The 20,425-nt window shown below is 45.6% G+C and overlaps 1 protein-coding gene across 3 annotated transcripts in view; it reads right to left on the minus strand.

The window, feature by feature from the left end:
• Positions 1 to 20,425, minus strand: part of Lnx2 (ligand of numb-protein X 2) — a 61,022-nt gene that overhangs the window by 30,065 nt on the left and 10,532 nt on the right. Inside the window, exon 2 of one of the 3 annotated variants that reach the window (XM_029477262.1) lies at positions 3,182 to 3,278. The exons of the other annotated variants lie outside the window; for them this stretch is intronic. The gene's annotated coding sequence lies outside the window, so the exon portion shown is untranslated. The remainder of the gene's footprint in view (positions 1 to 3,181; positions 3,279 to 20,425) is intronic. 3 annotated transcript variants of the gene reach the window in all.

The following is a 20,425-nucleotide window of genomic DNA, read 5'->3' on the forward strand; positions in this document are numbered from 1 at the left end:
CGGGGGAAATCACTGCAGCCCTGGCTGTGTCCTGAGGAAGATAGCGTTTCCCAGCCCTCCTTCTTGCTCTTCTGTGATGTCCCTTTAAGTGTGGGTGGTATAACTGCCATTTGGGACTGCCACTCAGCCGTCACTAACTCTCAGCATCTTGAGCAGCCATGTTCTTCTGCATTCACTGGCTCTCGTCGTCAAGGGAAGCTCCTCCGACTAAGGGTAGGAGCAGCAGTTGCCTATGGCTGTAAACATAACCATCTAGGAGCCTGGCGCCTATCAGTTCTGCTAAACAGCAGTGAGCTCTCCCATTTCCGCTTCTTGGCGCATACTATACACTAATAGAAATCTCACAGGAGTTTGAAATATGTGACTATGTGTCACATGAGGAAACTCTATGCTTGTGCCTCCACAGAGCAATGGAGCTGACCCAGCAACTAACTTACAAAGAACAAACACTGCTCCTTTAGCTCCACGGCTAAGAAAAAGGCTCTCCATGATGTCAGCACCAATCTCTCCTTATGGTTCCCATGGCCGTCACCTCTGACAGCTGCCTCTCAGGAAGCACTGGTTGTGAAACTGACCTTAAAATCCCTTCACCCACTCTGGAAGTTCAGCTGAATACAAAAAACAAACAAAAACCAAGACAGAAACTTCCCAGCTCCCATAGGCCACAGCACCTACTGCCCTGTGCATCATCTCAGAGAAGCCAAAAAATCTCGCTTCCCACAAAAGTCTGCCCAAGAATGCTGAAATGGCTCCACTCAGAAGGGGAGCAGCTGAAGGGACGGACCCACAGACCCTGTACAGCTAACCAGCCACCAAACAGTGACACAGCTGTACCACAGGATACCACTTGGTGATAAAAAGGAATAGACACAGCCTATGGATTTTCAGAAGCATCTTTTGAAAAGAATAAAAACTGAACAGAGTAAAATATCGGGATGAGCCCTGCCTGCTACAGGTCGGATCTTAGGTGTCCCCAACAGGCCCATGAGGCAAAGCTCTGGTTTTCAGCATGGTGATAGTGGAAGATGGCGGGCAGGTCCTTTACAGGTAGCATGTCACATGGGAGCTTCCCATAAGTTCTACTCTTCATCAACCTTTCTTTCCTAACACACAACACCAAGAGTAAGTTTCAACAGTTCCACATTCACGGATCCCTTGCCTCTGTAACTACGTCAGTGCGTCCAGCTAGCTCCTCATCTCCTGCCCCTCTCAGCAAAGCAGGGAATCATTTCAAGTGTCTGGAAAATCACTTTTGACTGATTTTTAAGTTGCTACTTGTCATTAGATGTACCCCTATTTTAAAAATCTACAAAATTAGTAAGCCGAACAAACAAAATGCTAGACACTGTGAAATTAAAGCCCAGAACTCTATGCCAACCTGGCCACCAGGTCACTCCACAGTGCGCTCCTTCATCGCCACACTCATCCAACATCCACTGGGGGATACTCTAGGTCATGTTCCCTGGTGCCCTGGCTTCCTGTCTTTAACCAGTAGCTGTGCCTAACTAGTTATTGGTCATACACACACGCATACCCGCGGCGAGTTAAACAACTTTAATTTTATGTATCACCACCATTACTGCGTGCGTACAGGAGCATGTGTGGAAGCACACTCACGCACTGTTCCACAACACATGTGTGGGGGTCAGGAGCGTTCCAGGATCGGTCTTTCCTTCCAGCTTTGGGTAGGAACTGAACTCAAGTCAATGGCTGGCTGTCATCTGAGAGCCCCTGAGCCATCTTACCGGCCCACTCCACAGCAATTTAACTCCACAAGTGCTTAGCATCTTCTTTCTTTCTTTTTTTTTTTTTTTAAAGATTGCATTTATTATTTTATGTATCTGAGATTTTTGCCTGCATGTACACATGTACAGCGCACATATGCCTGCTGCGAGGAGGCTTTGGATCCCCCTTGAGCTGGAGTTACGGATGGCTGTTAGCCATCACGTGTGTGCTGGGAACTCATCTGTGTCCTCCGCAGAAGCAGCAGCAAGTGCTCTTAGTTCTGGGACTGTCTTTCCAGCCTCGATTGGGTTATTAAAGCTCAACCTCAGCTATATATCAAGCTTGACTCCAGTCTTCTATATACTAGATCCCGTCTTTAAAATGCAAAAACAAACTGCAAACATATACAAAAAGTCTCTGTGGGAAGAATGCAATTGCAGAGAAGCCCACAGCACATGGCTCCTTCCCAGGGCATGCCTTGCCAGCCTGCTGAATAGTGGCATTCCTCACATCTCAGACAATGCCACAGCCTCATTAGCATCCCATAATATACAGTGGGGCGGGGGAAGGGAACTGTGGTATCCCCTGCCTTGGTTTTATTGCCGTTATCTGCTGAGGAAATAGACAGGTATTGAACGCTGCTTTATAAGACACTCAAAGGTGAGGGTTCAATTTTTAATCAAATAATCGCCTACTTTCTTTTAGCAGATGAATGCTCTCAAATGCTTAACTCCTAGAAGAAATCCTTTAAAAATTATCTTCAGATAGCTGACAAATTATTTAAGGCCTGTCTCAATGTCTACTTCCTATAATTTTGACTCAAAATTGCATAAGGCAGGAAAGGTCATCAAAAAAGTAATGATTTGAGTTAGGGCCCTAGGTTCAAAAACTCAGCTCTGCCACTCAAATGCCTGCAAAGCTCGGCCCGGCCCTGTGAGGCAGAGATGGTGTCATGGTGTCGTGACATGAGATCACTGTGGAGTACTGTCTCACTGGCGTAGGTAGCACTGATGGGAGAGGGTGACAGAGAGCTGGGCAGTTGTGCTGTCCCACCAGATGGGTGACCAGGAGGTTCACACAGGACTCCTAGCTTTACGCCATGAGGCCTGGCCAGCCCCATCACACGACAATCTAGGTGGAAGTAACCTGTCAGGATGGGCCCGGGGGGGGGGGGGCAGTCTCAGTTTAATCCGTTAGGTTAAGACTTCATTACCCTCACTACAGACAAGATGCCTGCTTAAACACGGCAGCTCTCAGAGTGACTCAGTGACACTAGCAATTGAAACAACAGACGTAGGCTGCTCAGTTTGCTCCCATTATAGCTTACTGGAGATGAGAGTCATCTGATCAAACGGCTTTGGGCCAGACTTTAAAGGCATCGCCTCGATTCCCCACCCCAGCCAAGGGGCCCGGGTCAGGGACCCCGCAGGCCTAGTGCTTCCTCTGAATGACCTACCTGTGTTTGGGCCTTCGGACGAGTAAAGGGAGCAGCCGGCGTCTACAGTGTTGTCACAGTTCAGCATCCATGCAGACACGCCACAGACACAACGTCCCTTTAAAATACACATGACTAATGCTCCATGATTGGAAATAGAACGTTTGCTGTCAGACCAGAAACACAAAGAGGCTGGATGCACCCAATTACATTAATTTCCCAATTTTCAGAACCCGTTCAAGCCTCCAGGTTTTTATGTTGTTAGTCCACAAATGACTATACCAATTTACTGTTTTTGACAGCTCTGCTAGGTAACTTTCACAAACAAAATATATTCAAAGCAAAATATTTGTCTCGACTCCAGTCTCTTTCGTCCCCCTCTCTTCCTCCCACTCATTCAGGATTTATGAAGTCTGTCCTGGTGGTGTGCACCACCAGTGCCGGCACTGGATGGCTCAGGGGAAGGATTGTAAGTTCAAGGCCAATTTGAGCCCGGAAAAGTAAGACCTGCTCAAACCACCCCTCTCGTGGGGCTTCTGGCTTACTAGTGATAAAGGTTTAAAAAACCAAAAAGCTCTTTCAGGCTGTGTCTGTGTTGTTTACATCAGGGTGGAGTATTGGTGCCGATAAATAACACGTGTATTTTCTCAGTGCTGGTGTACGCTCAGTGCCTCATGATGCAATACACATATGTTCTAACCACGGAACTGAATCTCAGCTTTGTATTTTAAATGCTGTAAACTCAAGCCATACAGATCACACAAAAGCAAGGGGAACAGAAGCCCAAAGGGCAGCTAGCTTTGAATAGGGTAGTCAGGAAGGCACTGGGTTAACATTTTTTTGACTTGAAACAAACAAACAAACAAAAGACCAAGCACCTAGGCATCGGCCTGGGATTACTTTATGTGTGGGGGTGTTTCCCCACACAAGTGTCTGTGCACTGCATGTAATTGCTGTGTTGGCTCAGGCCAGAAGACGGTATTGGATTCCCTGGAACTGGAGTTACAAATGGCAAAGAGCTGCCCTGGGAGTGCGGGAACGAACACGGACGGGTCCTCTGCAAAGGCAGCCGGTGCTTTGACCCGTCTTTCTAGCCCCCAGAAAAATACTTTTCAAAGGTAAAATTTACAGATATCAACACAAAGGTAACAGGGATTGAAACATTTCGGAACAAACAAACAAAGCATACATTGCTCACAGGAATCAAAATTGTGCTTACTCTCTAGAACAGTGGCTCTCAGCTTTCTCGATGCTAGGACCCTTTAATGTAGTTCTCATGTGGTGGTGGCCCTCAGCCATAAATTTTCATTGCTGCTTCTTAACTGTAATTTTGCTACTGCTATGAACAGTAATGCAAATATCCCAAAGGAGTTGCAAGACAAGGGTTGGGAACCACTTATCAAGAGGGTAGTTTGTATAATATAAATTCTTTTTACTCTGGCCTGGTTATTTTAGGTGGGTTTTTTTTTTTTTTTTTGTATGTTTGTTTGATTTTAGTTTTGCCTGTTTTGTTTTTAGTTTGTTCACAGGAAGTAACTGGACAGCGCTCACAAAAGAGTAGTAGGTAACTCAAGAAACAAAACATTATGGTCTAAGAATGTCAGCAGAACTGAGGAGAAAACACAGGGGATGGGGGTGGGGATGGGGGGCGGATGTAGCTGTTTAGCTTCTGTCCACATTATGACAATCACTACCCCCAAGCTAACCACTGTAATAGCTGGTGGGGACCCCCTTGGGTAGAATGGGGACTCTTACAGGCAGGGGAGGGTAACCCTTAAGGAAGAATACTTTCATTTTCAAAGTTACTGAGACATGAACTTTCTTCATGTGAAGAAGCTGAAGAAAGTTAGCCAGGGGGATGGGATATTAAACACAGGCCCCTAAGAATATCCAGAGATATATGTAATAAAGCTTTATATGAGGGGGAAGACCGGTTTGGTGCTGTGGTGAGGATGAGGATGTCAAAGGGGTTAGAGGTCGGCACCTCTCATACTCTCATTTCCTCCCACAGTGCGTGATTTCTGCCTACCCCAAATGGTGCAATTTCTCACAGAACTGCCTCTGCCCTGGCTGCTCTCCTGCGTCCCTCTTGAACTTTATACTTCAGGAGCTGTCGCTTTCCCCATCGAAACTCTGTGTCAAGGTCACCAGTGAATTCCACGTTGCTAAATCCACTGCTTAATTCCCAGTCCTAATCTTATTTGACTGGCCTTGTCTGCAAGATTCGACACAACTCATTATGTCCTCCTGCATGAAACCCTTGCGCCTGGTCTCTCCGAGTCACATGCTCCCCATTTCTCTCTCGTCGCTCTTCTTGGCTTTCTCTTCACCTCTAAGGACTTCTCACTGGGAAGCATCCCAACGGGGGACAAAGCTTACTTATCTACTCTCCTGCCGGGGACTTTTCCAGCCTAATGCTCATTCACGCAGTTTGTACACCGGCCCCTGAATTCCGGTCAGATCCACTCGTTGATGAGCTGTCTAGCCAGCGAGCGTCAGCGTCACAGGTCTAAACCTGAGCACCACCCTTAAACCTGCTCTGTCAAGCTTCTCTTTCAAGTCTCTGTCACTCAATGTCTACCTTTCCAGTTGCGTAGGGCAAGAATCCTGGAGTCACCTCGACTTGTCTGCCGTCGGCAAATCCCATCCTCCTCAGCAGCAAACGGTGCTGAAATTGCCTTACGTGTATTCGAAATTGAGTCACTTCTCGTCATTGCAGCTCTGCTCAGCGCGGCTCCCTAGCCTCATCGCTGCTTGGATGGCTGCTTCAAGAGGCCTCTCTCGGTTTCTACCTTTACCCTTCACTTTGTTTTTGACACAGACTGATCTGTTAGAAGTAAAAGCCGACAGTGTGTCGATCCCTTCAAGGTCGTGTGGAGGACTTTCTGCTTCCTGTTTTTATTGCATATGGGAAAGATCTGTTTTTCCAACAAAGAGGGCAGGGGAGGCAAGCAGCATAAAGACCCTGAGTGCCTGCCCACAGAGGAAAAGAAACAAAGGAAAATGAGGACACCAGTCGTGAAAACTACTCCTCTGACGACAGGCATTAAAATTCCTTAGCCTCCCTGTGACACAGCAGACACTCACTAGCTTAGCTTACTGTGCAGGAATCTGGGGCGTCCCCTTGAGTGCCGTGTGTGGATGCATGCTGGCTGGTATAAGTCTCCTGGGGTGCACTGCACTCTGCATTATGCAATAGTGAAGATCATATTTCATGCAGAGGCATGGTGGGAAATGTGATACATGAAGAAGCTTGACCAGGGAGAACACAGCTCCACCTCTACCTGTGCGACCACCAGGGGACCAGGTCCCTACCCTCCTGGGGAAGCTCTCAGAGGAGTGGATTCCGGGAGGTAACAGTTACTGACTGTTCACTGTGTGATAGGCCTGATGAGGTGAGATGGGGTTACAGGTTTAACCCACATGGTGACACCAAGTTGGGATCACTGTCACCTTCTTCCTTACTGATCAGATGAAGAAACTGTAAGAAACAGTAGGCAGTTTGCAAAGACCCCAAAGCTGTAGCTGATGAAAATGGGACTCAAATCAGGGAGTCTGATTTCAGTGATTGCGAGAGACACACACACACACACACACACACACACACACACAGATGCTAATCAAACAGTACTCAGAGATTGCACATGGTATGCTTTATACACACATATGTACTACTTGCATATACATATATAAGTATATATTTTGCATAACTAACTGGATGGCAGACCCACAGGCAAATTATTCCTTTTATACTGTTAGCACCTTGGTGACAGGCTTTCAGAAGAAACCACATACTCCTATTTGTACAAAGGCCACAATGCTGGAAGGACATTGACATTATTTATTTAAATAACATGTGTGTGCATGCTTTGCCTGCGTGTTGTCTCTGTGTCCCATGAGTAGGCCAGAAAAGAGCATTGTACACTGAAGTTACAAATGGCTTCCTGACACCGTGTGGGTGCTGGGAATTAAATCTGGGTCCTCTGCCAAGAGGAGACAGTGCTCTTAAACCGTTGAGCTATCTCTGGCCCCTTTGATAACCACAAAATTCAACATCGGTTTCTGCATTCAGACAGCAAAACCAATCTGAATGAGCATAAAGCTGGGTAGCAGCTCAAATCGGATTGGTTTCTCCAAAATCTTCTTAAAAACATTCCCCTGTACTTGCCTGGAGTCACAAGGTTTTTGAGATACAATAGGGACTGAAAAGAAAGGTTTTAACCGGGCTTAGGGCTTTCTCCCTAGGCTTTGCCCATAGAGACCTAAAGCAAGACTGTTTCCTCATTTAAAACAAACCCATCATCTACAGCCACTCAGCATCTAGATTCTCGCCTGGTCTTTTCAGGTTAGTAGCCCCAGGTTATACACATAAATGGTTACAAACCGCGACCTTGATCTCTCCTAGCACTCTCAAAGCAATCTGAATTTGTGTTTCTAACAAACATTCAATTATATAACGGTCAACTGGCAATGTGTATTTACAAACAGTGATAAAAGAAAAACTAGAAGCCATAAAGTCATCAAATAGAAGTAGGCAGTCCTTGTTTTGGGTGTTCTCTGCTTCCTGGTTGGTTGTGACACGAATAGTCTCAGCCACACTCTGGGCCTGCCATAATCTAAACTGCTCTGTCCCCTGACCGTGAAAAATGAAAGGTCACCTATCATAAGCCAACATGGTTCCTGTCGTAAGCTGTTTCTGTCTGAAGCCTCAGAACTAGGTGGCAGCGGGTCTGGGAGAGCACCCACCTGCCATAAGGGCCCGAAAGATGAGACGCTGCAGAGCCAAGAATCAATCTGACCAGTGGTACTTGTGGTCTGGGTCAGAGAAGCTACAATGGGTGGCTGCGACTGCAGAGCCGGCTAACTGATCAGAATGAACCCACGGACTGGACAGAGCATGGTTCTAAACAGGACTTCCACCCAAACCTCCATGCCTCAGGGACACGGCAGGAAGCAGGAAGAGCTGAGGAAGGGCTGAGTGGTGTTGAACACTGTATCCGGGCATGCTAGGAGTGCTGTCCTCTTGAACCCACAGCAGTGTGATGATCATCTGACAAGCCCTACACACTTGGGTCCCTCGATATTCTAGGATGGAGGGAAAGGGGGCTCACAGGTTCCTACCCTCCTCTTTGAGGACATATGGGCAGTCAGTGGTTGACGGGAGCCAGTCAGACATTTTCAGGACCTCAGATATCAGTGTGGGCTCAAGCCCCTGTAAGTATCCCGACGTGGGCTTAGGGACGCAGCCTGCAGGAGCCCATTGGTCACGAACAAGCAGAAGACAAGCAAGTAGGAGGAAAACTGACAGGGAAGGGGACCAATCGGTGTGGGTGGGGGAGGGACAAGCTAAGGGGCTCGAAGAGCATCAAAATATGTTAAATATACACATAAAACATCATAACAAAACCAATTATTATATAATTAACATAAGCCAATAAAACAATGAAAATTATTTTAATAGAAAATTTTCCATAAAGATAGGGAGAATGTGAGCGTTTATCACCTTTTTTTTTTTTTTCAAAGTAGAGTGCTATAATTTGGACTTCAAACCCAAGAAACACCTCCTATCCAAACATTTAAGCTTTCATGCATTTGGTTAAGTGGAGAAAATACCATCTGAAGACTACTACGGAAACCCTGGCCATCTTTTGGGTACTGTTTCCATGGAAACATCAGGAAGAAGAACACATAGCATGGAATAGGTTCTTAAAACCATTTTATCTTGTTTCTTCCTATCAGTTAACTAGCACGGTACATGGCAGGTACAGAGATGAAGCCACCAGAACATTCACAGCTCATTCAACAAATATTTGTTTGATTATATGCTGCAGGCTGGGCAGCAAGCTTAAGAGATAGGGTTACTTTGGCTAAACAAATAGTCCCTGCCCTCACAGAGACTAGTCTGGTACAGAGACTTTAATTAGTCAGTGACACAACAGAAAGATACTGTGAGGCACATAGCAACTTAAATTTTTCAGTAGCCACATTAAGGAGAAACAGATGGTATCCACTACAATATGTAACGATACTTTAATCTAATAAATCTGAAAGTATCAGTTACCAGGTAAGCACCATGTAAAACGAATACTCAACTGTCATAACACTTTCTTCATGCTTGGACCCTGAAATCCAATATTTATTTAATTTTTTTATAGATTTGTTTGTTTGTTTAAGACAGGGTTTCACTGTGTAGCCCTGGCTGTTCTGGGACTCACTCTGTAGACCAGGCTGGCCTCAAACTCACAGAGATTCACCTGCCTGTGCCTCCCAAGTGCTGGGATTAAAGGTGTACGCTACCACTACCTAGCTAGATTTACTAATTTTTAAATCTTATGTATATTACTGTATTGCCTGCATGTATGTATGCGCATCATGTGAGTACCTGTTAGGTCCCTGAAACCAGGGTTATGGATGGCAATGAACCACTGTATGTAAGCCTGGATGAACCCAGGTCCTCTGTAAAAGCAATGCATGCTCTTACCTGCTCAGCCATCTCCCCAGCACCACACTATTCTGTTTATGTCACAGTCCAGTTGGTACTAGCTATAGTTCAAACACTGGATAATGTTCTATGGCTCTGCTACTGTCCTGGACAGAACACACCCAGAGAGAAGCTATGCATAGTAGGGAAAAGCTCTTTCAATAAACTCAAAACTGGCCACCAGACTAACCACTTAGAGGAGCAGAGCATCTGGACAGAGAAACAGAGGCATACAGTAGAGTCAGTGCGTGAGGGAGCCTTGAGCAATGCATCAGACGACAGACAGACTGCCTGGTGATTAAGTGGGTGTAGGATTCTCACTCCGCCTCATATGCCAGAAAACTGAGTAAAGGTGGCCAATGGGACAGGTGTGGCTGACTCAGACAGCCCTGCCTCCTCTGAGTTGGGTACATGTGTGGTCAAACTGTGGGTGGCAGCTGCCGCAGTAGTTTTGGGAGAGTGCAGAGCCCCTTGCTCAGCCTCCACAATATGCAAATACCCAGAATCATGGCTTCCTGACTCTGTAGTTTGGCTTGGGACATGTCTTAAGTTTAAGACAACTTGAACTAATCTCAGTAGCAAGGAGCACGTGAAACTTTAGTGGGTTAAACCTTGGTTACTTCCAAAACAGGGCCCAATGTTAACTTTCCCAGAAGCACAGAAGAGAGAAGGCTGTAAAAATGAAACTGAGGACTGTGGCTGGAGGCAAGGTCTTAAACAGTGGACACCGAGCCAGGCTTCACCATACCGGACCGTTTCTGTGGTAGCCTACTGGTCAAAATCCTCAGAGAAGAATACAGACTTCCCAGGTGCTGTTCCAGGAGCACAGTCTCACACACACACACACACCACACACACTTTCATTTAAAAACATTCCATCTTTCTACCTTCTCCAGCAACTCAGAACCCACTTCCAGTGACGTCAGGAATCCCTCACTATTACCAACTACTCCACAAGCACCGCTTCATGTTATCATTGCCATGAACAAGCCCTCTGGAGAAGCACCATCATTTTACAGAGGAAGAGAGGGCTGAGAGGTTAAAGGTCAGGCTGAAAGTGACTCAAACCCTGGCCAATCTGATCCCTGAGTCCATGTCCGGGGGACCTGAAGTTGGGAAACTTCCCAGAGTTCTCTTCCTTCTCCCTGTCAGTAAAGAAAGCCACGCCACAGGAGGAGGTGATACAGAGGAGGAGAAGCCACGTGGTGTAGGCTATGGCTGAAGGCCTCATGATGGAAACTATGATCGGCCCAAGGAAAGGCGACACTGCTCTGTAATGCACCTTCTCAGGTAGCTTATAATTTTATATAATTAACAGGAGAGATAGATTCTCAACAGTTCTCAGACAGGCACAAGTTCACATGCTGAGGATAAAGATCAGCAAGGCAAAGAGACAAAGCATAGAAAATAACAAACCCTTCATGAGCAAATGGGCCCAGTAATATTCCCAAACAGCTTATCGTGAGGAATTTCAACACACAACAAGCTACCTTGATCTGAACCTTCAGAGAGGGTGGCACAGGTTACTGAGGTGCCAGCTAGGGAGTCAGTGTCTGGTGTCTTGACTGGAGCTCTGAGACAGGCTACCCCAGGTTTCCCATGTGTCCACTGGGGGAGTCACCCACAACCACGCTTTACTGTCATTTAAGTTCCCTGTCAAATCACAGCTTCCAAACCTTCTCCAGCAACCTGGAAGTCTCTGGTGTCTCTTTATAGGTGAGTGTGGCCATTCTAAGGTAATCATGAACACTGAATATTCATTCTTTTCAGTCGTTCTTTTATTCAGCAAAGATTTTTGTTCATGTGTTTTTTGAGTTATTTTTCTTTCAGTCAGGGTCACACTTAGTAGCCTTGGCTAGCCTGGAACTCACTACGCAGACCAGGTTGAACTTGAACTCAGAGGGCCGGGATTAACCGCACACCCAGCATTCCCAGCTCTGCGAATGTTTGAGATCCACCTATTTCTGACATATATCAGTGTTCCCTCCAGCCGCTTAGGAGTTCCCCGTGACAATATGCTCCTTGCAGAAACACAACTGGACTGTTTCCATTTCTGGTGATTATGAACAAGAGGTTCCATGAACCTATATTTTCCTTTCTCTTGGGTGAATACTTCAAAGTGGAAGGGTTGAGTCACAGGGCATATGCTTAGTCTCCTAAGCAGTCGTAAGACCTGTCCCCAGAGACTTTTACATTTCCAAAGATAAGCTCGCATTCTTAGCCAACATTCCATGTTGTCAGTCTTTTAAACTTTAGCCACTGTGTAAACTACAGGTGAGCAACTGACATTTTGATTACCTTTTGAGTTGAATATTTCTGTTAAGGAATAACAGAATATAGTTATAAAGAAGAAAGTACGATAAATACAGCCTTATAAAATATACAGCGAAGAGAGAAATTATAATGTTAAAGCTTTAAAAAGCTCCTTAAGAACTTTAAAGGGTGTGCTTGTTTGTTTCACATTCATGCATGTTTGCCTGCGTGTGTGGCTATGTCCCTGGTGAGTGCCTGGTGCCTGCAGAGGCCAGAAGAGGGTGTCGGACACCCTGGACCTGGAGTTACAGATGGCTGTGAGCTGCCAGGTGGGTTCTGGGAAACAAACCTAGGTCCTCTGGAAGAAGAGCCAGTGCTCTTCACCATCTTTCCAGCCCTACTGTAACTTTTAAGTATTTAGATATAAACTTTGTGGTACTTTTCAAGTCATGTGACTGAAACTATACTTCCATTTAGCACCTCGTTAAAAAATTAGTTGCCAAATATTAGCACTGTTCCTCGGGGGACTAGCATCAGAATAGCTTTCCTCTCTGCTGATCTCTCACTACTTACACCACCAACAATCTATGGCTTGCTTCACTCATAACTCAGACCTGTGACAAAAACCTGAAACCCGCCCAATGAGCAGGACACTGTCGTCAGTCTCTCTTAGAAATGCTATCCCTACTTCCTACATTGTAAGAACTGACACCTTCTCCACACAGCTCTCTTAGAATTCAAGCGAATAATTTTAAATACGTTCTGAGGAAATAAGGTAAGGACTTAATGTCAACCTTAAAATTGAAAAGCACCATGGTAAGACCACATATTCTGAGCAAGGCAGCAGAGTGTCCTAAAACTAAGAGTGAATCACTGTTGACTGCATTATGGCCATTCTCACTATGGCCTTACATAACCAATGTCATTACAGAACCCAGTGGGTGACTGTCCAAATTAATAAAGTACCATCTGCCCCATAACCAAGAAATAGAGACAACAGCAGGTTTCACAGACCCAGACCTCTCTTTTCGCGCAGCTACCCATATAACATGCCAGTGGGCAGTTCACCCCTCAATAAGTAGATTTTATTTTTCTTCTACACAAACGCCAATGATTGAACACAGTTTTAAGAAATGCCTGCTGACTAACCTGATGGCATTACACCATCCAATGACAAACTTTAATTCAGTGAAGAAAAAACGAAAGAAAGAAAAAACTATTACAGTCACTGTACTCCCTCCATCTGAGAGCAGATACCCAACTGAACTTTAATACAGACATTTTATTAGCGCCACTTTACAAATAGCCAACTTGCCTAAGTTTTCTTTAAAAACAAAACAAAACCAAACCACCACCACCACCACCACCACCACCACCTCTGACACAGTAACCTGCAACACAGCTCAGCTAGTGGGCTGCATGGTGCAGATGCTCCTAGCTGACGGGTGCCCAGTCCAACCCTACACACTACACAACTGGCAAGACCAACTGCTTCCTTGTGTTGGGTCTTCCCCTTTTCACGTAACAGCTGAGTAACAGTTTGACCCACACGCCACACGCCACAGACGAAGGCTAGGACAGAAAAGCTACACAGCGTAAGCTTAGGCAGCTTCTGGGAATCGGCACACACACCAAGGAAGCAGGCTGGCAAGGGCTCAGTCAAGGTCCTGACCTTATAAACAGCACACAAATCTCACTCATCATAATGTCACTGGACACGGCAAGAATGTTCCGTAATTAAGAATGGGAACAAGAACATACTATGAGCAGAGACAGAGCTCTTCCTCGCCACTGCCTGTCTACAATGGATTTGTAACACTACAAGCCCACTGAGTTTCTTGAAGATCCATTACCCAGGCTCTATCTCTGGACTACTTCACGACAAAAACATGAAAAATTCTATTGCTTCACAAACTAACTGAGAAGGAAGGAAGAGAAGAGAAGAGGGGGGAGGGAGGGAGGGAGGGAGGGAGGGAGGGAGGGAGGGAGGAAGGCAGGGAAGGAGGCCTTGATAGAACCGCTTATCTAAGATGCTGGTGGGCCTTTCCTGGCACTAGCTAGCTCCTGTGCTGCCATTTTCTACTGAATTGGTGAGGAGAAGTCTTTTCTGAAAACTCCATATAAAACACAGTTCCACGCTGGTGTGCATCTCGCTGAAGGGCTGCAAGCAGGGCCTGATGAAAGGGAAGTCAGCCCTTGCTGACAGCCTCAGCCACAGCCAATCAGCTTCTCTCCCTCCCCGCACACCCTCCCAACACGGGGCTCAAAGTCAGGCAGTGGGCTGAAGCAGAGCATTAAGAAGGCAATGGTGCGCTGACACAGATGATGAGAGAACACACACCCTCCCTTGCCATAAAACTTTTACTTCCTCCTCCTCTTCCCTCTTTAAAAAAACTATATATAAAATACATTTTAATATTATTAACTCAGTATTATTATTACATTATATTAATATGATTAATACATATAACATATCAATGTGATTAATGGTAAAATATGTTGATAATTTGATATATTAATAAATATATAATATGAATGTTTTATATATATAAACATAATATATATGTCTACAGAGTGAGTTCCCAGGACAGCCAGAGTCCTCACTGCCCTTAAACTTACAATGTAGCCAAGGCTGGCCTTGAACTCTGATCCTCCTGTCTCCAGTTCTCCAATGCTGGGATTCCAGGTATGTGCCACCATGTCCAGCCAGGATACTGGATTTGAACTAAATAACCATTCTGAATTTCTTTTGCTTAATAATCTGAAGCCCTCCTCCTCTTCCTCCTCCTCCTCTTTTTCCTCTTCTTCCATTCCCTCTTTCCCTCTCCTCCCTCTCCTCTTCGTCCCCTTTCTTTCTTTCAAAGTTTTCCAAGACAGGGTTTCACTGTGCAGCCCTGGTTGTACTGGCTCTCAGAGATCAGAGTGCTGGGATCAAAGGTGTGCACCACCACTGCCCGGGTGAAATCACCTTGTTCCGAGTTTAAGCAGACAGATGCAGATGTTCCACTCGGAGCCTACCTCTTCACTCGCTAGCAATGCCCTTTCCAGCCGGAAGGAAAGACAGTTAAGAGTGGATCAAAGCCTTCCCTTCTCACATAGCCCGCTGCAGTGCAGAGGAAGGGGGCTTGTGGTAAAGCAGTTCTGGTTTCTAAACACAGGCAGCCACTGTACCGTGTGGGAACTACAGACTGCCTCCCAGTCCTCTGGTGCAGAGTGCTGCCCGCATGGGATGCGCTGACAGCTGAGGGAGACGGAGAGCCTCCAGCTGACCAACAGCAATGCCGGAATCATGGAAACGGTGACTACTGTTATGATTAAGACTGGCAGTTAGGCCAGGCGGTGGTGGCGCACGCCTTTAATCCCAGCACTCGGGAGGCAGAGGCAGGCGGATTTCTGAGTTCGAGGTCAGCCTGGTCTACAGAGTGAGCTCCAGGACAGCCAGGGATACACAGAGAAACCCTGTCTCGAAAAACTCAAAAAAAAAAAAAAAAAAAAAAAAGGACTGGCAGTTAGACAACTCTATCCACCCATCCATCCATGTCTGTAGAACCCTGGAGATGCCCAAACCCTCTGGAACGACACTTGTACACTTCTGAAGGCATTCACTCCCCTCCAGGGCTGACGTTCTATTCTGATTGAATTCAGTAGAAAGACCACCTTCTAAAAGGTACAAAACAGATGCAGTCAACAGTGCTACAGCTCAAAGATACCCCGAGTGCCCTTGACAAGCATTAATGCAGGGGCGGTAATGTGCAGAGCTGGTGAGCCCTGCAAGGCATTCTTCAGCTAGCAATCAGTAGTGTCAACCAGGCAAATTATAAGTTAGGCACAGTTTGTACTATAGTATTCTCTAAAAATCTGGCTTTTTAGAAGAGTTTAAAACATGGCCAAAGTAGGTGTTTCCTCCCATGATTGATTGCACCGTGTATATATAATATCCCAACTTCTTCTGAGTTATACAGATGAATGAAATTCATTTTGTGCTTGGCATTCCTCAGCCTTTCCTGCGTAGTTCAGGCTGGCCTTAGCTTTGACCTTGATGATCCTTGTACCTCAGCCCCCTGAGTGCTCGAGAGCACAGTGCTGAGATTACAGGTGTCTACAGTCGCCCTTGGCTTCAGCACTGCCTTTAAACAGAAGAGAGCATCCATGCACGGGCATGCACCTATAATCCCAGCCCTAGGAGGCTAAGGCAGAAGGATCTTATGTGTGAGGCTAGCCTGGGCTATACTGAGTCAAGTCACTATAGGCTATATATATATATATATATATANAGAGAGAGAGAGAGAGAGAGAGAGAGGCAGACTTTGCCTCAGAAGACCGAGAGAGCTGTGGATGTCACCCCTGTGGTGCAGCATCCCTTGAGTCCCCAAGACCACTGGTTTGGATTTCCAGTACCAGTACCCCATCCCCTAAAATTCAAATAGTCATTCCTGCCTGTATCCATCAAAGACAGTCTCTACACGGTTAACACCTACATGTAATCAAGAGATGAAAGCTGTTTCGTTTTGTTTTGTTTTAACTAATACAATTTAGTTGCAATCTGGAAATTAAGAGATTTCCAAGTGAAAATTCAATTGAATAAGCAATTTAGAACTAATGTTGAGCTTATTTACATCAAGGTATAAGATAACATGTTTTAAAATATCTACACATGGCTGGAGAGGTGGCTCAGTGGTTAACTGCTCTTCCAGACGTCCTGAGTTCAATTCCCAGCAACCACATAGTGGCTCACAACCATCTGTAGTGGGATCAGATGCCCTCTTCTGAGGTGTCTGAAGGCAGGACAGTGTACTCATAAACAGAAAATAAATGAATAAATCTTTAAAAAAAATCTATACATATAGAGATGTATATGCAAGATGTCACACAGCAAACAAGCCTGCTGGGATATAAAAGAGCCTGAATCTATGTGTGCTCAGCGACTTCTCATGTAATATCCTGTAGAAGGAACAAAGGAGTGTGCACTGAAAGTAATAGAAGATAAACCAGCTGAACTAGATCCTTATATACATGGTTAAAATTACAGACAAAGCAGGTGAAGAAGATGTCCACATCAAAAAGAAAGGAAACGAGACAGTTCCCCAGAACCCTCATGATGTGCTATACTCCATCACTGCTTCATCTGCTTGGTTTAAAGTGAGTATACAAAACAAACCCAAATCTGTAAAATAAACCTAAATAAATAAATATGTAGACAAGCCTCACATTCACTGGCAAAGTTACTTCATACCTAAAACTGGAGAAAATGCAGTCAGTTTGCTGCTAATATGAATCTTTTTACAGGAGACAAATTTTTTCCTGGGTCTACTCAGAATCCCGGAAGCATCTGGAATTAATGCCTTTCTCAGAATCACTCAACACACAGCTCTAACCACATCAACACGGTAGGGCGACATCTTGTTTTTCTTGCATTTACTTCTGCCTTTGGGGAAATCTACTATCACCCCCTTTGTTTCTAAAACTGCACCAGGACGTCAGCTGATGAGTCACGGATCACACTCTAAATCCTTATCATCAAAGAGAGCAGAGCTCAAAAGTTTTGCACATGAATTTTCAGACTAAGTTACATATTGCAGCTTCTATGAAGTGACAGAGATGAGCTTTAAGAAGTGAGAAACTTCAAAACAAACTGCAAATTCAAGGACTGACAACGTTATTTTCCTTGTTCCCCTAGTAACTGGTGGGGTTTTGTTTTTCTTAATTCAGAAGAGAAGAACAGAAAGTGAGTTTGAGATGCTGACAGACACAACTAAACAAATGCCTATCTTCGAGAAAGCTAAAACTCCTCTAGAATTGCCTTCCCCAGATGCCTGGCTTTTCTTCATTGCTTCCTACGCTTGCTCTTCAATCATTTCTCCTGTGTGGGAATACCTCCAGGATAGGGTGTGTAGAGGGAAGAGAATGTGGCTGGGGCTGGGCGTGTGGCTCACTGGTAGAATGCACAAGGCCCTGAGCTGACTTCCGGGGACGACTTTCTGTGGCAGAACTGCTCACAGGGTTCCCTGGTGAAAAGGACAAATAGCCAAAAGGAAACTTACAGACTTTGGCCACTAGAAATAGATGGCTGAGATCTGACACATCGGCCTTCTTTCAGGTGAAATTCGTCATTAACGCTCCATAAGTGTGCTCACCTGTATATGTGTCTAATAAGCAGCACATGCCACCACCCACTCCTGGCTCAGTGTGTACATTCTCTATATAAATGGCTTCCTTGATCTCAGTCTGCCACACTCTCACCACAGCCTGGAACATACTACATACTCAATAAATATCCAGTAACAGAAGTGGGTGTGGAATGCCACCACAGTAGCAAGGAAAATATAATCAGTTACATAGCTACCACGGGACTTGCAGAATTATGAAATTTATTTCCACTTAAGACTGCTCTTTACCCACAGTTTCTGAGCTTCATCTCAGCCCCCACAAGGCTGTCTGCGTTAGTGTCACCATGGTACATCTGGAGTGGTAAGAACTACCTTACTGTCCGTTTGCCTCCTTCAGTTACAAGCTTCGGTCCGGCTCAAACCACAGGAAAGCAACCTGAAGCATGTCAAGTCTGGAAGGCTAACGTCCTGCTGAGGAACCTGATCACAGGCACATTTTGGAAGGGAAGCCGTTAACCTTATGAACATCACTTGACAGTTGGGCGTGATGTGTAAGAGTCCTCTGGTTTGGGAACTGAAGGGCTTTCATGGCTGTGAGGTTCTCACCCATCAATGAAGAGACATCTTTTTGTTGCAAGTGGAGGTCACCACGAGAAACCACAAGTGGTCAAAATTCAGAATGTGTGGCCATAGAGTGTCCATCTCCAAAGGTGACATCTCTAACACAAGCCTTGCACCCAAGGCTCAGGGGACATTGCAGAAAAGGGAGGCAGAAAGAGTCTAAGGACCAGAGGACCAGGAGGACTTCTGTGAAGAAAGAGTCTTCTGGCCATAACAGGAATGCTGCACCCATGGACTCTCACCAGCCATGGCTACCTGCACAAGACCTGCCAAGGCCTTGCCAGTCTACCTACACATGGATGATGGAGGGCTAAAGGAGTCACAAGGCCCCACCCCAGCTTGAATAGCCACAGGCAGCCACAACTGCTGAGGGAGGGAGAGTCAACTACTACTACTACTACTACATCATCATTATCACCACCACCACCACCATCATCATCACAGAAGAGGACATGAATTTGAAAAGGAGATGTAGTGAATGAGCATACAGGAAGAGTTATGGGGAGGGAAGGGTTCATCCAATGAAACTCTCAAAGAAATTTTTTTTTTCCTGATCTCAATCCCTAGAACTCACTTGGCAGAAAGAAAAAAAAAGAATCAACTCCTTCAGGCTGTCCTGTGACTTCCATATGCATTCGTTATGCACTCACTCGTTTAAAGGAAAAAAAAAAAGTGCTCTGATTTGGCCATCTGCATTCATTACCATTTGTTAGAGGTATGACAAAATGCTTGAACTAGGCTGCCTTTATGAAGAAAAGAGGTTTGCCTGGTTCACAGTCATAGATCTGGAGAGTCAAGACCGTGACAATAGTGAGAGATTGCTGGTCTTTTGGAGTCCCAGTCTCTTTCTCATTCTCTCTCTCCCTCTCTGTCTCTCTCTCCCCTTCTGTCTGTCTGTCTCATTCCCTCCTTCCCTCTTACTCCAGAAGAGCAGAATTTCCCTTACAGAAGATGACAGGCACAACTGTGAGAGAGTGAAGTTATGACAACTTGACAAGTTATGAAGTTGTGACAACTTGAAGTTATGATAAGTTATGACAACTTGATGTCTTAAAAAAAAAAAAAAAAGCCCACTCCAGGGCAGAGAGGACAGCTCAGTCTACAAAGCTCTTGTCTTGCCAAGGACCTAAGTTTGATCCTCCACAACGATGGGAATGGTAGCATGCTCTTGGAATCCCAGTACTTCAGGAATAGAGACAGAAGTCCTGCCTGGGGCTATCTGGCCAGCTAGTCTAACCTGGTGAACCTCAGGACCATAAAATACCTTGACTCAAAGGAGTCATTTTCCTGAGAATGACAACGGAGGTGGTCCTCCAGCCTCCACACGTGGGTTCCCACAGAAATACGTGCTCATGGATGTGTAAGAATACACGTGTGTACACACATACACTCACGGGGGTGGGGGGTGGGGGATGAGGTGGATTTCGGAAGACCAGCAATCCCTTCGAAAACTTTTCTCCAGTGGACCTCAAGACCACCCATTAGGTAGGCCTCATCTCTTAAAATGTCCACCACCACACACAACATCATCCTCTGTATTCTCCAAAACGCCATTCCTCAGAAGTAGCCAGTGATCTCTACTTTGTTGTTTCTTCTTTCTTCCAGCCCTCTAACCCCTTAACCTTTGATAGAGTGAAAAAAGGCTAGGCAGGAAAACAAAGAGATACCTGAATAAGGTCAGAGGTTGGAAAGGAGGCAATGCTAGACCACTGTTAGACTCCGCCCTGCTGATGGGGGTGTCCAGCTCCGGGGGCAAGTTTGATTGGCTACTGTTAGACTCCGCCCTGCTGATGGGGGTGTCCA

This window comes from Mus caroli, chromosome 5 (genome assembly GCF_900094665.2).
Source record: "Mus caroli chromosome 5, CAROLI_EIJ_v1.1, whole genome shotgun sequence".
NCBI classification, from domain to species: domain Eukaryota; kingdom Metazoa; phylum Chordata; class Mammalia; order Rodentia; family Muridae; genus Mus; species Mus caroli.